The sequence below is a fragment of the Oncorhynchus keta genome, chromosome 8 (assembly GCF_023373465.1).
Source record: "Oncorhynchus keta strain PuntledgeMale-10-30-2019 chromosome 8, Oket_V2, whole genome shotgun sequence".
NCBI classification, from domain to species: domain Eukaryota; kingdom Metazoa; phylum Chordata; class Actinopteri; order Salmoniformes; family Salmonidae; genus Oncorhynchus; species Oncorhynchus keta.
The window spans coordinates 24,070,836-24,082,992 of record NC_068428.1 but is presented as its reverse complement, the minus strand read 5'-3'; the positions used below and the strand labels follow the sequence as shown (position 1 = coordinate 24,082,992).

Sequence of the window (12,157 nt, the reverse complement as noted above, 5' to 3'; positions counted from 1 at the left end):
GCGTTCACTCAGAGCTGTTCACGACACAGACCTGCAGTCTTCATCAAAACACTCACTAATGCCACATCACACACACACACACACACACACTCACTTCCTCTCTCTCTCACACACACACACTTGCTCTCTCCCTGCATTCTATTTCACTAACTCAACCTCACTCTCTCTACTATCCTCTTTCTTACTGCCCCCACATCCTCCCTCCCTCCCTCCCACACACACACACACACGGGCACACGCACACACACACACACACACACACACACACACACACACACACACACACACACACACACACACACACACACACACACACACACACACACACACACACACACACACACACACACACACACACACTCACTACAGGCCAGTTAGTCCAGTGGTGACTCGGGGTGAGTTTCTAAACAACCTCACTAACATTATTGCCAAAACATCCACTATGGGAGAGGAAGAGGAGGAAAGCTGGACGACATGTACCAGGGTAATTATTCTTGTTTTAATATATCCAGGACCCCAGGGGGACTCTGATGCCTATCGGACTGTGTGATTGCTTTGTGTGAGGACGATCTTCGAGGGAAACGCTATGAGGAACTTCATTAGATTGGGAGCCTTGCTTACAAAAAGGCTTGTGGTTATATCAGACAGGATGAGATGAGGAATACGAGGTAGCAGATTTTGCGAGGGTTCCATTTGTTACGCAACACCAGCCCAAATCTATTGAAGACTATATGACAGCATGTTGCTTTGAGTGGACTTTAGTAGTAGGATACAATTTAGATAGACATAAGGAAATACTTGCAGAAAAGGAAATGTTGACAGTTGATTAGATTTGAGGAAACTTCAAGTCATATATCACAGTTGAGAATATATATCATATGATTTTTCTTCAAAATTAAACACTTTTTGAGAGCTAGAAAGAGCGACTGTTACTTTTCTTATTCATCATAATTTGGAGACAAGACATGAAGGGAGAACAAGGCCATTGAAAGGCAGAGGCGATGCACGTGCCTTTTGATCAGACGAAAAGGGGCAATGGACGGGTATTGGCAGAAGGTTAAAAAAATAACAGCGTCTTCTAGCATCTTCCAGTCGCCACGACGTCTCGTCCTCAAAAAGGAGAGTAAGCCAAGGCAGAGGCGCGTCACCATGGCAATGCTCGGCGTTACTCATGCCACGGTCACACCTTCCAGCCAGTAACCCTCTGTCCCCTCGGTAACCCAAAAAATTCTGACAGACAGCGCCAATAAACAACAACTCAATCTTCCGGAGTAACTTCAGTTCAGAAAGTCACCGTAACACTGAAGGACCCCGAGGAAAAACACTCCGAGTAGAAATGAAAAAGAGCTGATGCATCCCCTTTCAAGAGGAAATAAAACAACGTTTCTCAGTTGCCAGGATGAGATAAGAGATTACGATCTATCTGAGGAGGAGAAGAGGGGAACATCAAATCATTTATTTATACAGAACATTTCAGACATGGAATGCAACTTCAACTCCAAATGTGCTTCACAGGAAAAAACTATGAAAAACTACGAAAATAAAAATATTCACTATACGACAAACATACTGTAAGAGGAAAAAAACAACAACTAAAGAAAAATAATCCTAAGGAAAAGCAAAGATAAAAATGTGTTTTTAAGATTTATTTTAAATATGTCCACAGTTTCTGCCTCCTTCAGGTTCTCTGGCAGGCTATTCCACAGGCTAGGGTCATAATAACTAAAGGCTGTCTCTCCATGCCTCTTGGTCCCCCTCAGGTTCTCTGGCAGGCTATTCCACAGGCTGGGGTCATAATAACTAAAGGCTGTCTCTCCATGCCTCTTGGTCCCCCTCAGGTTCTCTGGCAGGCTATTTCAGAGGCTGGGCTCATGATAACTAAAGGCTGTCTCTCCATGCCTCTTGGTCCCCCTCAGGTTCTCTGGCAGGCTATTCCAGAGGCTGGGGTCATAATAACTAAAGGCTGTCTCTCCATGCCTCTTGGTCCCCCTCAGGTTCTCTGGCAGGCTATAACTAAAGGCTGTCTCTCCATGCCTCTTGGTCCCCCTCAGGTTCTCTGGCAGGCTATTCCAGAGGCTGGGGTCATAATAACTAAAGGCTGTCTCTCCATGCCTCTTGGTCCCCCTCAGGTTCTCTGGCAGGCTATTTCAGAGGCTGGGCTCATGATAACTAAAGGCTGTCTCTCCATGCCTCTTGGTCCCCCTCAGGTTCTCTGGCAGGCTATTCCAGAGGCTGGGGTCATAATAACTAAAGGCTGTCTCTCCATGCCTCTTGGTCCCCCTCAGGTTCTCTGGCAGGCTATTCCAGAGGCTGGGGTCATAATAACTAAAGGCTGTCTCTCCATGCCTCTTGGTCCCCCTCAGGTTCTCTGGCAGGCTATTCCAGAGGCTGGGGTCATAATAACTAAAGGCTGTCTCTCCATGCCTCTTGGTCCCCCTCAGGTTCTCTGGCAGGCTATTCCACAGGCTGGGGTCATAATAACTAAAGGCTGTCTCTCCATGCCTCTTGGTCCCCCTCAGGTTCTTTGGCAGGCTATTCCACAGGCTGGGGTCATAATAACTAAAGGCTGTCTCTCCATGCCTCATGGTCCCCCTCAGGGTCTCTGGCAGGCTATTCCAGAGGCTGGGGTCATAATAACTAAAGGCTGTCTCTCCATGCCTCTTGGTCCCCCTCAGGTTCTCTGGCAGGCTATTCCACAGGCTGGGGTCATAATAACTAAAGGCTGTCTCTCCATGCCTCTTGGTCCCCCTCAGGTTCTCTGGCAGGCTATTCCACAGGCTGGGGTCATAATAACTAAAGGCTGTCTCTCCATGCCTCTTGGTCCCCCTCAGGTTCTCTGGCAGGCTATTCCACAGGCTGGGGTCATAATAACTAAAGGCTGTCTCTCCATGCCTCTTGGTCCCCCTCAGGTTCTCTGGCAGGCTATTCCACAGGCTGGGGTCATAATAACTAAAGGCTGTCTCTCCATGCCTCTTGGTCCCCCTCAGGTTCTCTGGCAGGCTATTCCACAGGCTGGGGTCATAATAACTAAAGGCTGTCTCTCCATGCCTCTTGGTCCCCCTCAGGTTCTCTGGCAGGCTATTCCACAGGCTGGGGTCATAATAACTAAAGGCTGTCTCTCCATGCCTCTTGGTCCCCCTCAGGTTCTCTGGCAGGCTATTCCACAGGCTGGGGTCATAATAACTAAAGGCTGTCTCTCCATGCCTCTTGGTCCCCCTCAGGTTCTCTGGCAGGCTATTCCAGAGGCTGGGGTCATAATAACTAAAGGCTGTCTCTCCATGCCTCTTGGTCCCCCTCAGGTTCTCTGGCAGGCTATTCCACAGGCTGGGGTCATAATAACTAAAGGCTGTCTCTCCATGCCTCATGGTCCCCCTCAGGTTCTCTGGCAGGCTATTCCAGAGGCTGGGGTCATAATAACTAAAGGCTGTCTCTCCATGCCTCTTGGTCCCCCTCAGGTTCTCTGGCAGGCTATTCCACAGGCTGGGGTCATAATAACTAAAGGCTGTCTCTCCATGCCTCTTGGTCCCCCTCAGGTTCTCTGGCAGGCTATTCCACAGGCTGGGGTCATAATAACTAAAGGCTGTCTCTCCATGCCTCTTGGTCCCCCTCAGGTTCTCTGGCAGGCTATTCCACAGGCTGGGGTCATAATAACTAAAGGCTGTCTCTCCATGCCTCTTGGTCCCCCTCAGGTTCTCTGGCAGGCTATTCCACAGGCTGGGGTCATAATAACTAAAGGCTGTCTCTCCATGCCTCTTGGTCCCCCTCAGGTTCTCTGGCAGGCTATTCCAGAGGCTGGGGTCATAATAACTAAAGGCTGTCTCTCCATGCCTCTTGGTCCCCCTCAGGTTCTCTGGCAGGCTATTCCACAGGCTGGGGTCATAATAACTAAAGGCTGTCTCTCCATGCCTCTTGGTCCCCCTCAGGTTCTCTGGCAGGCTATTCCACAGGCTGGGGTCATAATAACTAAAGGCTGTCTCTCCATGCCTCTTGGTCCCCCTCAGGTTCTCTGGCAGGCTATTCCAGAGGCTGGGGTCATAATAACTAAAGGCTGTCTCTCCATGCCTCTTGGTCCCCCTCAGGTTCTCTGGCAGGCTATTCCACAGGCTGGGGTCATAATAACTAAAGGCTGTCTCTCCATGCCTCTTGGTCCCCCTCAGGTTCTCTGGCAGGCTATTCCACAGGCTGGGGTCATAATAACTAAAGGCTGTCTCTCCATGCCTCTTGGTCCCCCTCAGGTTCTCTGGCAGGCTATTCCAGAGGCTGGGGTCATAATAACTAAAGGCTGTCTCTCCATGCCTCTTGGTCCCCCTCAGGTTCTCTGGCAGGCTATTCCACAGGCTGGGGTCATAATAACTAAAGGCTGTCTCGCCATGCCTCTTGGTCCAAGGCTTTGGGGTAGTTAAAAGGTCAGTGCCAGAAGACCTGAGGGACCTACTTGGTGCATAACTTAAAAGCATGTCTGATATGTGTTGTGCAATTTATAAGGTGCTTGTTTTAAAAAATACAAATAATATGATTATTGTGACAGATGTTTGTGTATATAGCACATTTTATGTTTAGGTTTTTAATATATCCCAAACTGTTTCCTCATATTGGTTATTGGGTGCATAATCGTGGATTAATTTATAAACCAATAGAAGAATCTTAAAATTAATTTTAAAACTCACAGGCAGCCAATGCAGACTTCCACACCGATGTAATGTGTGCTCTCCATCTGGTCTTAGTCAGTACCGGTGCTGCAGAATTATCTATGTTTTGCAGTTGACCAATGGCTTTCTTGGTTAGACCGGACAGGAGACCATTACAGTAGTCAAGCCTGCTTATAATAAAAGCATGGATGAGTCTCACTGTATCAGCCTGAGAGAGAAATAGCCGCATCTTGACAATGTTCCTCGGGTGGTAAAAAGCTATTTTGGTCACATTCCTAATATGTGATTTGAAATTGAGTTCAGAATCTAAAATAACACCTAGGTTTTTGTTCCTGGTATTTTATCTTTATTGCAGGTGAATTCAAATGTGCGACTCGATTCTCTCTCTGTGCTTTGGCTCCAACAATAAGTACCTCGGTCATGTCATGATTTAGCTGGAGGAGTTGAGGGTCATCCAAGTATTTAAATCACTAATACAGTCTAATAATTTATCAAGGGAGCTAAAATCCTCTGGTGACACAGAAATGTAAAAGTTATGTATTGTCTGCGTAGCAGTGAAAATCAATACTGCTTCTGATAACTCTGCCAGGGGGTAACATATATAAACTGAAAAGTGCCGGACCCAAAACAGAACCTTGTGGACAAGATTCATGAACAATATGCATGAAAGGCAGAGGTTGACACAGTGTTCCCTTTACCTCCCTCCTCTCTGATACAGTAGTTACAGTATTGGTATGACAGTGACCCAGAAGAGTGTTCCACGTCAACTAACAGAAGAATAAGTGGTGCTACAGTTTGTGACAAAACCTTCCAGTATGACATTTTTTACACATCAATGCACTAGAAATCTGGAGTGTTTCTTGTAGCTGTGACTTTGGCTGTGTGTGTGTGTGTGTGTGTGTGTGTGTGTGTGTGTGTGTGTGTGTGTGTGTGTGTGTGTGTGTGTGTGTGTGTGTGTGTGTGTGTGTGTGCGCGTGTGTGCGCGTGTGTGTCGAGTTGCAAAGCAGACAGTCTTATTGGCCCCTGCCCTGTGCTGATGAGGAGATATGAGAGGAAGACAACATCACAACACAGCAGAGAGGAGAGAAGGCTATTTCCAGTCTCTCTTCCCTTTCTCTTTTACTGTCACTCTCTTACTTCTCTAGCTCTACCCCTCTTTAATCACTCTTTTTATATCAATCCCCCCTTCCTCTCCTCTCCTCTCTCTCTCCCATCCCAAATCCTTGTCTCCTTCCCTCTGTCCCTCTCTCTCTCTCCCATCCCAACTCCCCTGTCTCCTTCCCTCTGTCCCTCCCTCTCTCTCCCATACCAACTCCCCTGTCTCCTTCGATCGGTCCCCCTCTCTCCCATCCCAACTCCCCTGTCTCCTTCCCTCTGTCCCTCCCTCTCTCTCCCATACCAACTCTCCTGTCTCCTTCGATCGGTCCCTCTCTCTCCCATCCCAACTCCCCTGTCTCCTTCCCTCTCTCCCTCCCTCTCTCTCCCATACCAACTCCCCTGTCTCCTTCGATCGGTCCCTCTCTCTCCCATCCCAACTCCCCTGTCTCCTTCCCTGTCTCTCTCTCCCATTCCAAATCCACTGTCTCCTTCCCCGTCTCTCTCTCCCATCCCAACTCCTGTCTCCTTCCCCGTCTCTCTCTCCCATCCCAACTCCCAACTCCTTCCCTGTCTCTCTCTCCCATTCCAACTCCCGTCTCCTTCCCTGTCTCTCTCTCCCATCCCATCCCAACTCCTGTCTCCTTCCTGTCTCTCTCTCCCATTCCAAATCCACTGTCTCCTTCCCCGTCTCTCTCTCCCATTCCAAATCCACTGTCTCCTTCCCAGTCTCTCTCTCCCATTCCAAATCCACTGTCTCCTTCCCCGTCTCTCTCTCCCATTCCAAATCCACTGTCTCCTTCCCCGTCTCTCTCTCCCATTCCAAATCCACTGTCTCCTTCCCCGTCTCTCTCTCCCATTCCAAATCCACTGTCTCCTTCCCCGTCTCTCTCTCCCATTCCAAATCCACTGTCTCCTTCCCCGTCTCTCTCTCCCATTCCAACTCCACTGTCTCCTTCCCCGTCTCTCTCTCCCATTCCAACTCAACTGTCTCCTTCCCCGTCTCTCTCTCCCATTCCAACTCCACTGTCTCCTTCCCCGTCTCTCTCTCCCATTCCAACTCCACTGTCTCCTTCCCAGTCTCTCTCTCCCATTCCAACTCCACTGTCTCCTTCCCCGTCTCTCTCTCCCATTCCAACTCCACTGTCTCCTTCCCCGTCTCTCTCTCCCATTCCAAATCAACTGTCTCCTTCCCTGTCTCTCTCTCCCATTCCAACTCACTGTCTCCTTCCCTGTCTCTCTCTTCCATTCCAACTCAACTGTCTCCTTCCCTGTCTCTCTCTTCCATTCCAACTCCACTGTCTCTGTCCCACTGTCCCTTTCTCTACTTAATTCCCACATCCCTTTCTTTTGGTCCAATATCCTTTTTCTTATGGTACTGTCTCCTCAAAGTATTCTAATGTATCTCTTTCTCATCTCACCCTCCCTTTCCCCCTCTCCTTCTGTATGTCTTTCTACCTCTCTACCTCCCACTCCTTCTCTCCCCCACCCCCTCTCTGCTAATATAAATGACAGCCTGTTCTCAGACCTCACTTAAGAAGCAGCTAAATGCCATTAAACTACTTGGCTCTGCTCTGCCTTCAGCTCTGCCTCAGCCCCTCCGAGGTTACAAACAATCTGCTTTTGTCGTGCTGCCGAGTCATGTGGTTTTTCTCATGTGGAATGAAAAAGAGAGGAGAGAAAAAAAGAGGTCTGTGTTTGATAAGTGCTGTTTTAAACCGCTGCCTTTTGAGCCTCATTTGGTTTACGAGCCCACAAGGGAACGAGCAGACGGTTCAAGTAGGAGTCAGTGTGACTTGAAGCGCTAAAATGCTAACTCTGGAATACATGTGACAGAACTCGATGGGTGGCTCTGCAAAGCGGTTTCTCCTCACATTGTTTATGCAGTATTGGAGGTGTTAGGATCGACATCTGGAAGGCATCTTCATCCAAACTGAGGCTACTTCTCTACCTACTCTGGCCTCAAAGGCAGAAAAATCCCCTACAAAACTGTAAGACATGAAACTTGAGAATGGGCTTCGCTAAGTAAAACAAAATGAAAGCCAACCTACACAGTGAAGAACTTTGCAGTTATGCAGCCCAATCCAGATAGATTTGAACTCCTAACCACTACAAGAGGCTTTCTAAAGTTAAATAAGGAGAAATAAACAGTCAATGATAAGTAATTATTCACAGAAATTCAAAGTCAGAAAGTCTCTCTCCGTTCTTTCTCTCTCGCTCTTTGAGTCTCTCGCTCTGTTTCTCCCTCTCTCACTCTGTTTCTCTCTCTTTGTTTATTTCGCTCTCCCTCTCTCGCTCTGTTTCTCCCTCTCTCGCTCTGTTTCTCCCTCTCTCGCTCTGTTTCTCTCTTTGTTTCTTTCTCTCTCCCTCTCTCGCTCTGTTTCTCTCTCTTTGTTTCTTTCTCTCTCCCTCTCTTGCTCTGTTTCTCCCTCTCTCGCTCTGTTTCTCTCTTTGTTTCTTTCTCTCTCCCTCTCTCGCTCTGTTTCTCTCTCTTTGGTTCTTTCTCTCTCCCTCTCTCGCTCTGTTTCTCTCTCCCTCTGTTTCTCTCTCCCTCTCTCGCTCTGTTTCTCCCTCTCTCGCTCTGTTTCTCTCGCTCTGTTTCTCTCTCTTTGTTTCTTTCTCTTTGTTTCTCTCTCCCTCTCTCGCTCTGTTTCTCTCTCTTTGTTTCTTTCTCTTTGTTTCTCTCTCCCTCTGTTTCTCTCTCTTTGTTTCTTTCTCTTTGTTTCTCTCTCCCTCTCTCGCTCTGTTTCTCTCTCCCTCTCTCGCTCTGTTTCTCCCTCCCTCTCTCGCTCTGTTTCTCCCTCTCTCGCTCTGTTTCTCCCTCTCTCGCTCTGTTTCTCTCTCTCGCTCTGTTTCTCTCTCTTTGTTTCTCTCTCCCTCTCTCGCTCTGTTTCTCTCTCTCGCTCTGTTTCTCTCGCTTTGTTTCTCTCTCTTTGTTTCTCTCTCCCTCTCTCGCTCTGTTTCTCTCTCTTTGTTTCTTTCTCCTCTCTCGCTCTGTTTCTCTCTCTTTGTTTCTCTCTCCCTCTCTCGCTCTGTTTCTCTCTCTCGCTCTGTTTCTCTCTCTTTGTTTCTCTCTCCCTCTGTTTCTCTCTTTGTTTCTCTCTTCCTCTCCCTCTCTGTTTCTCTCTCTTTGTTTCTCTCTCCCTCTCTCCCTCTGTTTCTCTCTCACTCTGTTTCTCTCTCCCTCTCTCGCTCTGTTTCTCTCTCCCTCTCTCGCTCTGTTTCTCTCTCCCTCTCTCGCTCTGTTTCTCTCTCTTTGTTTCTCTCTCCCTCTCTCGCACTGTTTCTCTCTCCCTCTCTCGCTCGGTTTCTCTCTCCCTCTCTCACTCTGTTTCTCTCTCCCTCTCTCGCTCTGTTTCTCTCTCTTTGTTTCTCTCTCCCTCTCTCGCTCTGTTTCTCTCTCCCTCTCTCGCTCTGTTTCTCTCTCCCTCTCCCTCTCTGTTTCTCTCTCTTTGTTTCTCTCTCCCTCTCTCCCTCTGTTTCTCTCTCCCTCTCTCGCTCTGTTTCTCTCTCCCTCTCTCGCTCTGTTTCTCTCTCTTTGTTTCTCTCTCCCTCTCTCGCTCTGTTTCTCTCTCCCTCTCTCGCTCTGTTTCTCTCTCCCTCTCTGTTTCTCTCTCCCTCTCTCGCTCTGTTTCTCTCTCTTTGTTTCTTTCTCCCTCTCTCGCTCTGTTTCTCTCTCTCTCTGGGGGAGATAACGTTGTGACGACGCAGCAGTCCATTTCAGTTTCCTTTACAACCTGCCCATCCAGGTAAATGGTGCTAATCGATCACACAGACAGTGTGATTAAACTAGCTTAGCGTAGCCAGTCTGATGATAGTAGCTTTAACTTTGGCTCAGTGATGTCATTAGCTAGCTTACCATAGGCAGTGTAAATATGTTAGCTTGGCTTAGCCTCTTGACTGACACTAATATTATCAAAATGAGGACAACACTCTTAAAACCAAGCCTCCACAAACAGTGAGTTGATGAAATCTTTCTAAACGAGTAAATAACAGACAAACACTCCTATTCACTCCTTTGTCTTATTTTCTTTTTTTCCCCACTTTAATTATATATTCACATAATCCTAAGTACTTTTTAAATACGCAACATATTGTGGTGACTTCTCCCCACACTGAAAAGACAAAGACAACTGTTGCATGGAGATAAAAGTCGAGGGAGTGATTAAAAATGGCTACAAGTGCCCTCTTCTCCTTCTCTCTCCTTGAGGAGTTGAATCAGTGGGCTGCTAACACAGGTCTTTTATTGGATCAGTCAACGTTATGGCCATATCAGAAACAAAAACACAGACACAATCCATACACTTACTGGAGGAGAAGGGCACTTTCAGGCAACGCTCATCTCCGGAATAACAAAATGTCTTCCTTTCCCCCTTTCACTTGTTTACATGAATCTAACCGTAGTGAAAACAAATAGAAGGAGAACTGATGTTGCTGACTTGGTGATATAAGGATAGATATACTCCAATAAAGAGATGAGTTTCCAGCCCTCTACCTCTCTTCACTCCCTACTGAGTCCTGCGCTCTTCATCACGATCTCTCTCCGCCTCCTCTGCTCATTTGCTTGTGTCTCCATCAAATTCATCCATCTCTCAATCTCTCCCATCTCTCTTCCTTTCCATCACTCGCTCTGTCTCCTTCATTTCTGGGACTGTCATTTCATCATCACTTTCCTCCTCTCCCTCACGCTCTGCTCCAGCCCTTCTATATCTTCCTCTTGATTCATTTAGGTGGCTTAGCTTACCTTCTCTCTTTCTTTCTTTCCTTTCAGAAACCGGAACCTTCCTCAGCCTCACATCAGACCATTTCTATATCCCCATGCATATATGTATGTATTTCTCCCCTCATCCAGACCATCCAGCTAGTGTGCGTGTGTGTAATGGACTGTGACGTGTTCAAAGGGCCGGTGCTTGGTACTGATCTGCCCCAGGTCGCTCTCTCAGGCTCTGCGGGAACTCAAAGCCAATCTAGTAAGAAAGACCTGAAGTCAAAATGAAAAGTGATCCTTTTCACTTTCAACTACTTCATTCTATTAACCACTATGTCTGTGAGTGCCCCACAGCCTGAGAGAGACCGAGAGAGAGAGAGAGAAGGGGAGATGAGAGAAGGGGAGATGAGAGAGAGAGAGAAGGGGGAGAGATAGAGAAAGAGAGGGGAGAGAGAAGGGGAGAGAGAGAGAGAGAGAAGGGGAGAGATAGAGAAAGAGAGGGGAGAGAGAAGGGGAGAGAGAGAGAGAGAGAGAGAGAAGGGGGAGAGATAGAGAGAGACCGAGAGAGAGGGAGAGAGAGAAGGGGGAGAGATAGAGAGAGAGAGAAGGGGAGATGAGAGAGAGAGGGAGAGAGGGCAAGAGAGAAGGGGAGAGAGGGTGAGGGCGAGAGAGAAGGGGAGAGAGGGCGAGAGAGAGAGAAGGGAAGAGAGGGAGAGAGAGAAGGGGGAGAGATAGAGAAAGAGAGCGAGGGAGAGATGAGAGAAAGAGAGAGAGAGAAGGGGAGAGAGAGAGAGAGAGAGAGAGAGAGAGAGAGAGAGAGAGAGAGAGAGAGAGAGAGAGAGAGCAGGAGGGAGAGGGCGAGAGGGTGAGAGCGAGAGAGAAGGGGAGAGAGAGAGAGAGAGAGAGAGAGAGAGAGAGAGAGAGAGAGAGAGATAGAGAGATAGAGAGAGAGAGAGAGAGAGAGAGAGAGCAGGAGGGAGAGGGCGAGAGGGTGAGAGCGAGAGAGAAGGGGAGAGAGGGTGAGGGCGAGAGAGAAGGGGAGAGAGGGTGAGGGCGAGAGAGAGAGAGAGAGAGAGAGAGAGGGGGGGGAAGGGGAGATGAGAGAGAGAGGGAGAGAGAGAAGGAGGGAGAGGGCGAGAGAGAAGGGGAGAGAGGGTGAGAGCGAGAGAGAAGGGGAGAGAAGGTGAGGGCGAGAGAGAAGGGGAGAGAGGGCGAGGGCGAGAGAGAGAGAAAGAGAGAGAAGGGGAGAGAGAGAGGGAGAGAAGGAGAGGGAGAGAGAGAAAGAGAGAGAAGGGGAGAGAGGGAGAGGGAGAAGGGGAGAGACAGAGAAAGTGGGGGAGAGAGAGTTGTGTGTGTAAAAGTCAGATAGAAACAGAGTAAGAAAGAGGAAGAAAGAGGAAATGACAGAGAGAGGGAGAGAACGAGGGAGAATAGGATAGACAGAGAAATATTGAATATTGTGCCTTTTTGAGCCGTACCATGTTTTCTAAAGACTGTCTGACCAAGCTGTCGTCCTCTCTACTCTGTCATCACCATTCAGTGTAACCATACCCTGTCCCATAATATAACAGGCAAACACACACATCACATAGTTACACCGCCGTGGAATTGTGTGTGTACTCTCCAGGCATTTGTGTGAATGAAATAATAGTCTTCTGAACGAAATGGAGAACAAGGCCAGAGAAACACATTACTATGTCAACAG

The 12,157-nt window shown here is 48.1% G+C and overlaps 1 protein-coding gene and 1 long non-coding RNA gene across 2 annotated transcripts in view; one reads left to right on the top strand and one right to left on the bottom strand.

Moving 5' to 3' along the window:
- The window catches only part of LOC118373813 (utrophin-like), a 92,719-nt gene that overhangs the window by 67,521 nt on the left and 13,041 nt on the right, over positions 1-12,157 (bottom strand). The gene's annotated exons all lie outside the window — the stretch shown is intronic.
- Positions 1,580-3,581, top strand: LOC127931380 (uncharacterized). Its single transcript, XR_008140918.1, has 3 exons — positions 1,580-1,838; positions 2,208-2,519; positions 3,378-3,581. It is a non-coding gene; the product is annotated as an uncharacterized LOC127931380 (long non-coding RNA).